Source organism: Bidens hawaiensis, unplaced genomic scaffold (genome assembly GCF_021521415.1).
Source record: "Bidens hawaiensis isolate Kalapana, Puna unplaced genomic scaffold, B.hawaiensis_p1.1 tig00025175_1, whole genome shotgun sequence".
NCBI lineage: Eukaryota > Viridiplantae > Streptophyta > Magnoliopsida > Asterales > Asteraceae > Bidens > Bidens hawaiensis.
Window position 1 is genome coordinate 44,746 of NW_027494001.1, and position 12,065 is coordinate 56,810.

A 12,065-nucleotide genomic window follows, 5' to 3' on the forward strand; every position below is an offset into this window, starting at 1 on the left:
CTGAGCAAGTTGCATTTGTAGGATATCGCAACGTTCTAACGCTATCTCAGTTCGGGTCCTTGCTTCTTGGAGTTGCTCTTGCAAGTCTATCATCTCGGCTTGCATCTTCATCATAACCTTTGTTTGTTGCTTACTAGTCTCTTGCATTTCTTTCATTGCCGCTGCCATGCGGGCAATCTCCTCCTGAGTCTCGGTTCCATCTTTAAACAGTCTGGCAACATTTTCTCTAGTGTAGCGCATGTAACCCACATCACGCTCCAAACAAGAGACGACAGCTGCGAGAACTCGCTCCACGGGTTCGGTTATGGGTGGTAGAGTGTTAGGGTAAGCAGGGTGGTTCGGGTGAGGCAACGGGGGAACTTGTTCACGGTAGACCATACGTCTGATCATGTTGGGGTACCAATCCCAGCTAACGTCGTTTTCATACAGGCCTCCGGATAGGCGGTACCTCTTCGGTGCAGGAGTTTTGAGTTCCGGGACTACACGGGGTGGCGAGGCAGTAGGTAACTGCGGTTCCTTCCCGTGAGCATGCGTCATCGAATCGGATGATGATGAGGGTGGCGTCGACATTCCTACAGGTAAGCCGTGTATATGCGCGCGTATGAGTGAAGGAGGTAAAGAAATAAGATTTCAAGACTACACAAACCTATGCAGTGCGTATCATTATAACTAATGGGTCGTCGCGGTTATAGTCTAGTATGCATGCAGCTTCTAGTTCGCTATAACCAATGGCTCTGATACCAATCTGTCACACCCTCAAAATCCACTAACGGAGTTTTACCGTCAGAGGGTGTGAACTGGCAGGATCGGAATCATCAGTTATAATCAAACCATAAAAACGTTTAAATGCAAATAAGTGCGGAAGCGTAAAAACCTTAATTCAAAAGTTGCGTCACGCAGGACGACTTAAAACCAAATGTAACTGTTAAAATTTAAGTTTGCAGAATAAAGATGGTTTCAATTAATGCATGCTCCTAAACCGCGCGCCCCGCCTCGGCTACCTGAGAATAACATACTAAAAGTGTCAACACAAGGTTGGTGAGTTCACAAGTTAAATAAGATAAATCGTTTAGCGTTTTGCGTAACCTCGTTACGGCGTTTCAGTGTTGCGTAACCCCGTTACGACGTTTAAGTGTTGCGTAACCTCGTTACGACGTTTAAGTGTTGCGTAACCTCGTTACGACGTTTAAGTGTTGTGTAACCATGTTACAACGTTTAAGTGTTGCGTAACCTCGTTACGACGTTTAAGTGTTGTGTAACCACGTTACAACGTTTAAGTGTTTTGCATTACCAGATAGTGTTATGTCAAATTATATATCGATAGGTAGCTAATCTATACAACAAGTATCGCTAAGTGGTTCGCGACCGAAGCTGACTGTTTATCAAGTGCCCGTCACCAGGTCAATCCAGACCATGGTAAGTGTTAGCCAAAATTACACCCACTCAACCTCCAGTTGAGCTTAGCGTCGGGTGGGGTTTGTCAAACCCAGTAGTACTACTCAACAGTGACTCGCTATTCCAAATATTAACCGGTCCGATGTGTGGGACTTCAAATGTTACGTTTGCCGCTTAGCCCTTTACAAGTGATATATAATTTATAACAAAATCTTAAATATGCGTTTATCTCAGAAAATATGTTTATCGGAGTATGTTATCTCCCCCAAGTGAAAAACGTTTGAAAACAGTTCAAAGAGCGGGGTAAGTGAAACTTACTGTTTGCGAAGATTATCCCGATCTAGATCACCAAGTGATGCGCGTCGTAGAAACTCTCTAGCGTTCTAAATAACAAAGAGATTTTCTAAGTATCGGTACGTTTAACGAGTCTCTAGACTCGGCACATAATACCTATGCACGTAACAGATTTCGTGTTTCGTTTGTGAATCGTGTGTGACTTAAACAAGTACAATTGTGATATGATACATGAGTGAGCAATTACTTTCGTGTCACGTACTAATAACATACTTTACTAGCAATTATTCCCGTAAGGGCATTTTGGTCACACACAACAATTAACTAGCAATTATTCCCGTAAGGGCATTTTGGTCAACAAACAAAGACTAACTAACCATTATTCCCCATAAAGGGAAATTTGGTCAATTCATGGCAATCAACTAACAACTATTCCCCGCAAGGGTATTTTGGTCAAAATACAACAATTATATAAAAACTATCATATTTCATGCATTCCTATACAACTCAGCAGCTAGTTTCGTTATGACAGAATTTCTACTTGAAAGATTGCACTAGTTCACCGATCATAACGTCTCAATTAATTCACCAAAAATCACCACAGAAGCATACATATCTTAGGTTTCCAGAACATATTTTATTTTATTTTTATTCCACATATTTTTCTTATAATGACCAAAACATTACAGCAAACTCATATCAGTCAGATTCATGCGCAACAGAATGTTATTTACAATTCCCGTTAAACGAAAAATCCAATAAATGCAAGACCACTTGGGTTTGGTTCCTAACTCAATGTGTCAACTTCCAGAAGTGGAACCAACCCAATTGGTCTCGTAGTTCATGAGATATAACATTTACAACATAACCTAACAGCAGGTCTAACAGCTCAGCTTTGCATCACGTTTTTGTAAAATCATAAAAGTATATTTCCACTTATCCAAAAATTACGAATTTATACTTTATGAAAACTAGACTCAACCTAGTTTACTGCAGTACCCACAATCTCAACCAATTTTCACGTTTACACTTCGTTACAGTCACTTGAACATCGTACATACATTCTGTCCAGATTCTGTTCACATCAAAACTCAACAATTTCACTAGCCATGGATCATAAATAAATCATATAACATGCTAGACACTAATACTACTATCCATGCAACTCAATTACACCATACACACATGGTTAGGGTTTTATTTGAACTCACAATCAAGGACACAACAATTAACATGCAATACTATCAAACTAGTTATCAATTCATTATCCAAATAACAACAATCATATTAATCATATGCATGAACAAAATCGGCCAGCTAGGGTTTGTTATTAACCCAACAAACATCAAATTCAATCAACAAGGATGTGAAGGATGATCAAATATACCTTCCTAGCACTTTGTTCTTCAATCAAAGGCTTGAATTGATGGTGTATGTGTGTGTGTTTGTGGACGGCAGCCAAGAGAGAGCAAGGGGGAGGCCGATCGGGTTGTAGGTTAATAAAATAGGTTAGGGTTTGTAGTTAAGGTTATATTTATAGATATACAAGTTACACTCTAGTCCCTAAACTTCCAAATGTTACCTCTCTAGCCTAATTAGTTGGTTCTTGTTTCTTGTTTAACACTCCACATAACGAATCAAGTAACACACATATATCTAACACATAATTTACACATAATTATTGTTTTGACGTTTGTCGTTTATTTAACAATCGTTCGCGTCAACTTGTTTGCGTTTCGGTGCAAATCCCGAAAGACTACACATGTAGTAAGTGTTAAGCGTCATTTAAACCCTAGTTTAAATGTAATGAAGTGTGCGTTATAGATTCAACGATCTTAAAGTTTGAATTGACGGAGTTGAGTTAACGGGGTTAACCTGAAATTGACGATTGTCACATCATTCCCATGTTAAAGAATTTTCGTCCCGAAAATTTGAGTCAAGTCGTGATGAGAGCCTGAAAAAGTAAGAAAAATTTTCAGTTGTCATATCATCCCCTAGTAGAAAGAAATTTCGTCCCGAAATTTAGTTCATACCTCCGGTGATGTTTGACGGTTTGCCGGGTTTCGTGGTTTTCGGTGTTTGGTTAGCCCTTCAAAAAGGTGAGGATACTTTTTCATCATGTGATCCTCGCGTTCCCACGTGAACTCCGGTCCACGTCTCGAGTTCCAACGAACCTTAACGATTGGAATTTTGCTGCGTTTGAGCGTTTTGGTTTCCCAATCCAAAACCTCTACTGGTTCCTCAATGAACCGTAACTGTTCATCAACTTGTAGTTCCTCCAAAGGGACTACTTGGGTTTCATCAGATAGGCATTTCTTCAAATTTGATACGTGGAATACATCATGTACGCCACTGAGTTCTGTTGGTAGGTCCAGTCGGTACGCCACCGGACCAATGCGCTCAGTTATCCGGTACGGACCAACATATCGTGGGTTGAGTTTGTTTCGCTTACCAAAGCGAACCACACCTTTCCAAGGTGAGACTTTGAGTAACACCCGATCGTTCACTTGAAATTCGAGAGGTTTTCGGCGCTTGTCGGCGTAACTCTTTTGGCGATCTCGTGCTGCTGCCATGCGATTTCGGATTTGAACAATCTTTTCCGAGGTTTCGAGTACCAGTTCCGGACCAGTGATTTGGCTATCACCCACCTCTGCCCAGCAGAGTGGTGATCGACACTTCCGTCCGTACAGCGCTTCAAACGGCGCTGCCTTAATACTTGCGTGGTAGCTGTTATTATACGAAAACTCTACCAAGGGTAAGTGGGGTTCCCAACTTTTTCCGAAATCTAAGACGCATGCACGCAACATATCCTCCAGGGTCTGAATAGTCCGTTCACTTTGCCCATCCGTCTGAGGATGGTATGCTGTACTCATATCGAGACGGGTGCCCAGTGCGCTTTGCAGCGACTTCCAAAAGTGCGAGGTGAAACGAGAATCTCGATCGGAAATGATCGAGACAGGCACTCCGTGTCTAGACACCACTTCTTTCATGTATACTCGAGTCAGTCGTTCCATTTTGTCTGTTTCTTTAATCGCTAGGAAGTGTGCCGATTTAGTCAACCGGTCAACGATCACCCAGATGGTATCGCATCCCGTCGGTGTCTTAGGCAAACCCGTAATAAAGTCCATAGAGATGTGTTCCCATTTCCACATTGGGAGTTCCGGTTGTTGCAGAAGGCCAGATGGTTTCTGGTATTCTATCTTGACTCTGGCACAAGTCAAACATTTGCTCACGTAGGTGGCAATGTCGGCTTTCATGTTCGGCCACCAGTAAAGTGCCTTTAAATCATGATACATTTTATCTGAGCCGGGGTGGATAGAATATCGGGACTTGTGAGCTTCGTCCATCACTAGAGTTCTCAACTCTCCGTATCGTGGAACCCAAATCCGGTTCTCAAAATATCGGACCCCGTCCGATCTGGTTTCAAGTTGCTTGCTCATGCCCCGCATGAGTTCCGATGGAAGATTATCATCTTTCAAAGCTTCCAGTTGCGCATCGCGAATCTGATCGGGCAAGCTGGCATGAATCGTGAGTTGCAATGCTCTCACCCGTCTGGGTTTATCTGTTTCTTTTCTGCTGAGGGCGTCGGCCACCACATTGGCCTTGCCAGGGTGGTACTTGATGGCACAATCATAATCTTTAAGCAGCTCGACCCAACGACGCTGTCTCATGTTCAGCTCCTTCTGATCGTAGATATGTTGGAGACTCTTGTGGTCGGTGTAAATGGTAAACTTGGTACTGTACAAGTAATGCCTCCATATCTTGAGAGCAAACACCACAGCTCCGAGTTCCAAATCATGGGTCGTGTAGTTCTTCTCGTGAACCCGTAGTTGTCTAGAGGCGTAGGCTATAACCTTCTCGAGTTGCATCAGCACACAACCGAGACCTTGTATAGATGCGTCACAGTGTACCTCAAAATTTTCCGTTCCCTCGGGGAGGGCTAAAATAGGGGCGCTACAAAGCTTGGTTTTCAACAGTTGAAAAGCGGATTCTTGCGCGTCACCCCAGTTGTACTTAGTGCCCTTGTGAGTCAAAGCGGTGAGGGGTTGAGCAATCTTTGAAAATCCCTCGATGAAACGCCGGTAGTAGCCGGCCAGTCCTAGGAATTGTCGCACCTCAGTCGGAGTCTTAGGTGCTTCCCAGTTCTTGATGGCCTCTACCTTACCGGGATCGACATGGATACCATTCTCGTTGATCACATGTCCTAAAAAGTGAACCTCGCGAAGCCAAAATTCACATTTCGAGAGTTTAGCATACAGTTGTTCCTTCTTCAGTAGTTCCAGAATTATCCTTAAGTGCTCTTCGTGGTCAGTCTCATTCTTGGAGTAGACGAGAATATCATCAATGAAAACAATCACAAACTTGTCGAGGTACGCCTTGCATACTTGATTCATGAGATCCATAAATACGGCTGGTGCGTTGGTTAGGCCAAAAGGCATAACTGAAAACTCGTAGTGACCATACCGTGTTCTGAAAGCCGTCTTTGAAATATCATCTTCGCGCACTCTCAGCTGGTGGTAACCGGATCGTAGATCGATCTTCGAGTAGTAACTCGATCCCTGAAGCTGGTCAAACAAATCATCAATTCGGGGTAAAGGATAACGGTTCTTGACCGTCACCTTGTTCAACTCCCGGTAGTCGATGCACATTCGGAAAGTCCCGTCTTTCTTTCGGACAAACAAGACAGGGGCTCCCCATGGCGATGAGCTAGGTCGGATAAAACCTTTATCCAACAAATCTTGCAACTGAGTGGACAACTCCTGAAGTTCCGCCGGTGCTAGTCGATACGGGGCTCGTGCTATGGGTGCTGCACCGGGTGTCAACTCGATTTGGAATTCGACTTGACGAATAGGAGGGAGTCCGGGCAAATCCTCCGGGAAAACTTCCGGAAAGTCTCGCACAATCGGTATGTCCTCAACTCGTTTCTCCTCCGCGGGTTTCTCAACAATCTGCGCCAAAATTGCCGGATGACCCTTTCGTAAATACTTCTGTGCCTTCAAAAGGGTAATAATGCTGGTGGTCATGCCGCTTCTCTCGCCTCGGACCGAAATGATCTCGCCGGAAGGGGTGGTAATATGGACTATCTTATCATGGCATATAATCTCCGCTCGGTTCTTGGATAACCAGTCCATGCCGACAACGACATCGAAACTACTAAGCGTAAAAGGAATAAGGTCGATGTCAAAGACATGACCTGACAGTTTCAACTTACATCCCGCAAGTATATGAGTTGTTACTACAGTTTTACCGTTAGCTAATTCAACAGGAAACTTAGCGTCTAACGGGGTTGGAGTAAGGTTTAAAAGTTGGCTAAAAGCTTTTGACACAAAACTCCTATCAGCTCCAGTGTCAAACAAAACAGAAGCAAAACAATCGTTTACAGGGAACTTACCAGACACCACATGCGGATCATTGCGGGCTTGACCCGATCCAATCACAAACGCTCTTCCTTTGCCATTTCCTCCACCGTTACTGCCACTTCCATTACCCCCATTATTGTCATTCTGTTTCAGCTTGGGGCAATCCTTCCGGAAATGACCTTCCTGTCCGCATTCAAAACATCCCTTAGTCGTCATCGGTGGCTTAGGAGCACCCTTCGCCGCAAGGTCAACTCTACATTCCTTCGCTTGGTGACCTATCTTTCCGCATCTTTGACACTTGACACGGTCACACTGACCAACATGATGAAAGTTGCACCTGTTGCACTTTGGATATTTTCCAGCATATCCGCTCGAAACCTGCCCGCTACCGTTGTTGTTGTTGTTGTTGTTGTGATTCTGAGTATTGAAACTCCGAGTAAATTCGGGCTTACGGTAGTGGTGTTGCGGTGGGAGGTTTAAGGATGAAGTTCTGGTGTTGTCAAACTTTCTCTTTCCGCTGTTCGGGTTACTGTTGTTGTTACTGTTGCTGACGTGGTCATTACTCGGGTTGTCACGGGCTTTAGCAGTCGAACCCCTCGGTGGTAACGCACCCTGGGTCACAGCCTGATCCGTCAGTTTGTGAGCCAAACGGATCGCTTGTTGTATCGTGGCTGGTCGGGAAGACGTCACCATGCCCTGAATCTGTGGTGCTAACCCATCAATGTACAACTCTATTCTCTTGCTCGGCGGATCCACCATCCGCGGACACATCACTGCCAACTCGTGCGAACGAGTAGTGTAGGCTTCAATCTCCGAACCCACCATCTTCAACGACCAAAACTCTGACTCTAACTTCGCAATCTCTTCCCTCGGACAGTACTCCTCTCGCATCATGTTTTTGAACTCCTTCCAGTTCATCGCGTTAGCCAGTTCCAATCCAAGGATCTGGACGTTCGAATTCCACCAAGTGAGGGCGGAATCCTCAAGTGTCCCAGCAGCGAATTTGACCCTACTGGCAGGGGGACAGTTACACATCTCAAAGGCCGTCTCGGCCTTCTCAGCCCAACGCAGGAAGCCTATAGCTCCCTCAGTGCCCTTAAACGTACTGGGCTTGCAGTCAAGGTAGTTCTTGAAGGTACACGTTCCACTTGGACCTCCAGTTTGATTCTGAACGTGTGCGGCTAAAGCGGCCGCCACATGGTCATTCAGCAGAGTTTGGAGTTCAGCTGCAGTCATGCTGATGTTACCACGTCCTCGTCCAGCGTTTCTTCCGGCCATTTCCTAAAATCACAGTATAAAATGTTAAACATGAATTTTTCTTTCATATACAACACACCATACATGTAATAAGAGATAGGTAAGAAAAAAAAATCACATCACAACCACATATTAGTCTAAATAAAAATTCATGATTAAAACCATTGTATTCGCTACAAAGTATTTCCAATCAATCCTTAAAATCATAGAAAAATAATAGTTAGGATGGAGACAACCCCTCCATCTAAGTATCATCATCACTAGATGTCGTCATCTGAGGACACTTCTGAATGTGCCTCCTCCTCAGCCGGTTCTTCCTCCGGTTCTTCTTCGGGTTCCTCCTCGGGATCTTCCTCGGGATCCTCCTCAGGCTCCTCTTCGGGATCTTCTTCAGGTTCTACTTCAGGCTCTGCCTCGGGCTCGGCCTCAGGCTCTGCCTCAGGTTCTGCTGCGTTCTGAGCAAGTTGCATTTGTAGGATATCGCAACGTTCTAACGCTATCTCAGTTCGGGTCCTTGCTTCTTGGAGTTGCTCTTGCAAGTCTATCATCTCGGCTTGCATCTTCATCATAACCTTTGTTTGTTGCTTACTAGTCTCTTGCATTTCTTTCATTGCCGCTGCCATGCGGGCAATCTCCTCCTGAGTCTCGGTTCCATCTTTAAACAGTCTGGCAACATTTTCTCTAGTGTAGCGCATGTAACCCACATCACGCTCCAAACAAGAGACGACAGCTGCGAGAACTCGCTCCACGGGTTCGGTTATGGGTGGTAGAGTGTTAGGGTAAGCAGGGTGGTTCGGGTGAGGCAACGGGGGAACTTGTTCACGGTAGACCATACGTCTGATCATGTTGGGGTACCAATCCCAGCTAACGTCGTTTTCATACAGGCCTCCGGATAGGCGGTACCTCTTCGGTGCAGGAGTTTTGAGTTCCGGGACTACACGGGGGTGGCGAGGCAGTAGGTAACTGCGGTTCCTTCCCGTGAGCATGCGTCATCGAATCGGATGATGATGAGGGTGGCGTCGACATTCCTACAGGTAAGCCGTGTATATGCGCGCGTATGAGTGAAGGAGGTAAAGAAATAAGATTTCAAGACTACACAAACCTATGCAGTGCGTATCATTATAACTAATGGGTCGTCGCGGTTATAGTCTAGTATGCATGCAGCTTCTAGTTCGCTATAACCAATGGCTCTGATACCAATCTGTCACACCCTCAAAATCCACTAACGGAGTTTTACCGTCAGAGGGTGTGAACTGGCAGGATCGGAATCATCAGTTATAATCAAACCATAAAAACGTTTAAATGCAAATAAGTGCGGAAGCGTAAAAACCTTAATTCAAAAGTTGCGTCACGCAGGACGACTTAAAACCAAATGTAACTGTTAAAATTTAAGTTTGCAGAATAAAGATGGTTTCAATTAATGCATGCTCCTAAACCGCGCGCCCGCCTCGGCTACCTGAGAATAACATACTAAAAGTGTCAACACAAGGTTGGTGAGTTCACAAGTTAAATAAGATAAATCGTTTAGCGTTTTGCGTAACCTCGTTACGGCGTTTCAGTGTTGCGTAACCCCGTTACGACGTTTAAGTGTTGCGTAACCTCGTTACGACGTTTAAGTGTTGCGTAACCTCGTTACGACGTTTAAGTGTTGTGTAACCATGTTACAACGTTTAAGTGTTGCGTAACCTCGTTACGACGTTTAAGTGTTGTGTAACCACGTTACAACGTTTAAGTGTTTTGCATTACCAGATAGTGTTATGTCAAATTATAGATCGATAGGTAGCTAATCTATACAACAAGTATCGCTAAGTGGTTCGCGACCGAAGCTGACTGTTTATCAAGTGCCCGTCACCAGGTCAATCCAGACCATGGTAAGTGTTAGCCAAAATTACACCCACTCAACCTCCAGTTGAGCTTAGCGTCGGGTGGGGTTTGTCAAACCCAGTAGTACTACTCAACAGTGACTCGCTATTCCAAATATTAACCGGTCCGATGTGTGGGACTTCAAATGTTACGTTTGCCGCTTAGCCCTTTACAAGTGATATATAATTTATAACAAAATCTTAAATATGCGTTTATCTCAGAAAATATGTTTATCGGAGTATGTTATCTCCCCCAAGTGAAAAACGTTTGAAAACAGTTCAAAGAGCGGGGTAAGTGAAACTTACTGTTTGCGAAGATTATCCCGATCTAGATCACCAAGTGATGCGCGTCGTAGAAACTCTCTAGCGTTCTAAATAACAAAGAGATTTTCTAAGTATCGGTACGTTTAACGAGTCTCTAGACTCGGCACATAATACCTATGCACGTAACAGATTTCGTGTTTCGTTTGTGAATCGTGTGTGACTTAAACAAGTACAATTGTGATATGATACATGAGTGAGCAATTACTTTCGTGTCACGTACTAATAACATACTTTACTAGCAATTATTCCCGTAAGGGCATTTTGGTCACACACAACAATTAACTAGCAATTATTCCCGTAAGGGCATTTTGGTCAACAAACAAATACTAACTAACCATTATTCCCCATAAAGGGAAATTTGGTCAATTCATGGCAATCAACTAACAACTATTCCCCGCAAGGGTATTTTGGTCAAAATACAACAATTATATAAAAACTATCATATTTCATGCATTCCTATACAACTCAGCAGCTAGTTTCGTTATGACAGAATTTCTACTTGAAAGATTGCACTAGTTCACCGATCATAACGTCTCAATTAATTCACCAAAAATCACCACAGAAGCATACATATCTTAGGTTTCCAGAACATATTTTATCTTATTTTTATTCCACATATTTTTCTTATAATGACCAAAACATTACAGCAAACTCATATCAGTCAGATTCATGCGCAACAGAATGTTATTTACAATTCCCGTTAAACGAAAAATCCAATAAATGCAAGACCACTTGGGTTTGGTTCCTAACTCAATGAGTCAACTTCCAGAAGTGGAACCAACCCAATTGGTCTCGTAGTTCATGAGATATAACATTTACAACATAACCTAACAGCAGGTCTAACAGCTCAGCTTTGCATCACGTTTTTGTAAAATCATAAAAGTATACTTCCACTTATCCAAAAATTACGAATTTATACTTTATGAAAACTAGACTCAACCTAGTTTACTGCAGTACCCACAATCTCAACCAATTTTCACGTTTACACTTCGTTACAGTCACTTGAACATCGTACATACATTCTGTCCAGATTCTGTTCACATCAAAACTCAACAATTTCACTAGCCATGGATCATAAATAAATCATATAACATGCTAGACACTAATACTACTATCCATGCAACTCAATTACACCATACACACATGGTTAGGGTTTTATTTGAACTCACAATCAAGGACACAACAATTAACATGCAATACTATCAAACTAGTTATCAATTCATTATCCAAATAACAACAATCATATTAATCATATGCATGAACAAAATCGGCCAGCTAGGGTTTGTTATTAACCCAACAAACATCAAATTCAATCAACAAGGATGTGAAGGATGATCAAATATACCTTCCTAGCACTTTGTTCTTCAATCAAAGGCTTGAATTGATGGTGTATGTGTGTGTGTTTGTGGACGGCAGCCAAGAGAGAGCAAGGGGGAGGCCGATCGGGTTGTAGGTTAATAAAATAGGTTAGGGTTTGTAGTTAAGGTTATATTTATAGATATACAAGTTACACTCTAGTCCCTAAACTTCCAAATGTTACCTCTCTAGCCTAATTAGTTGGTTCTTGTTTCTT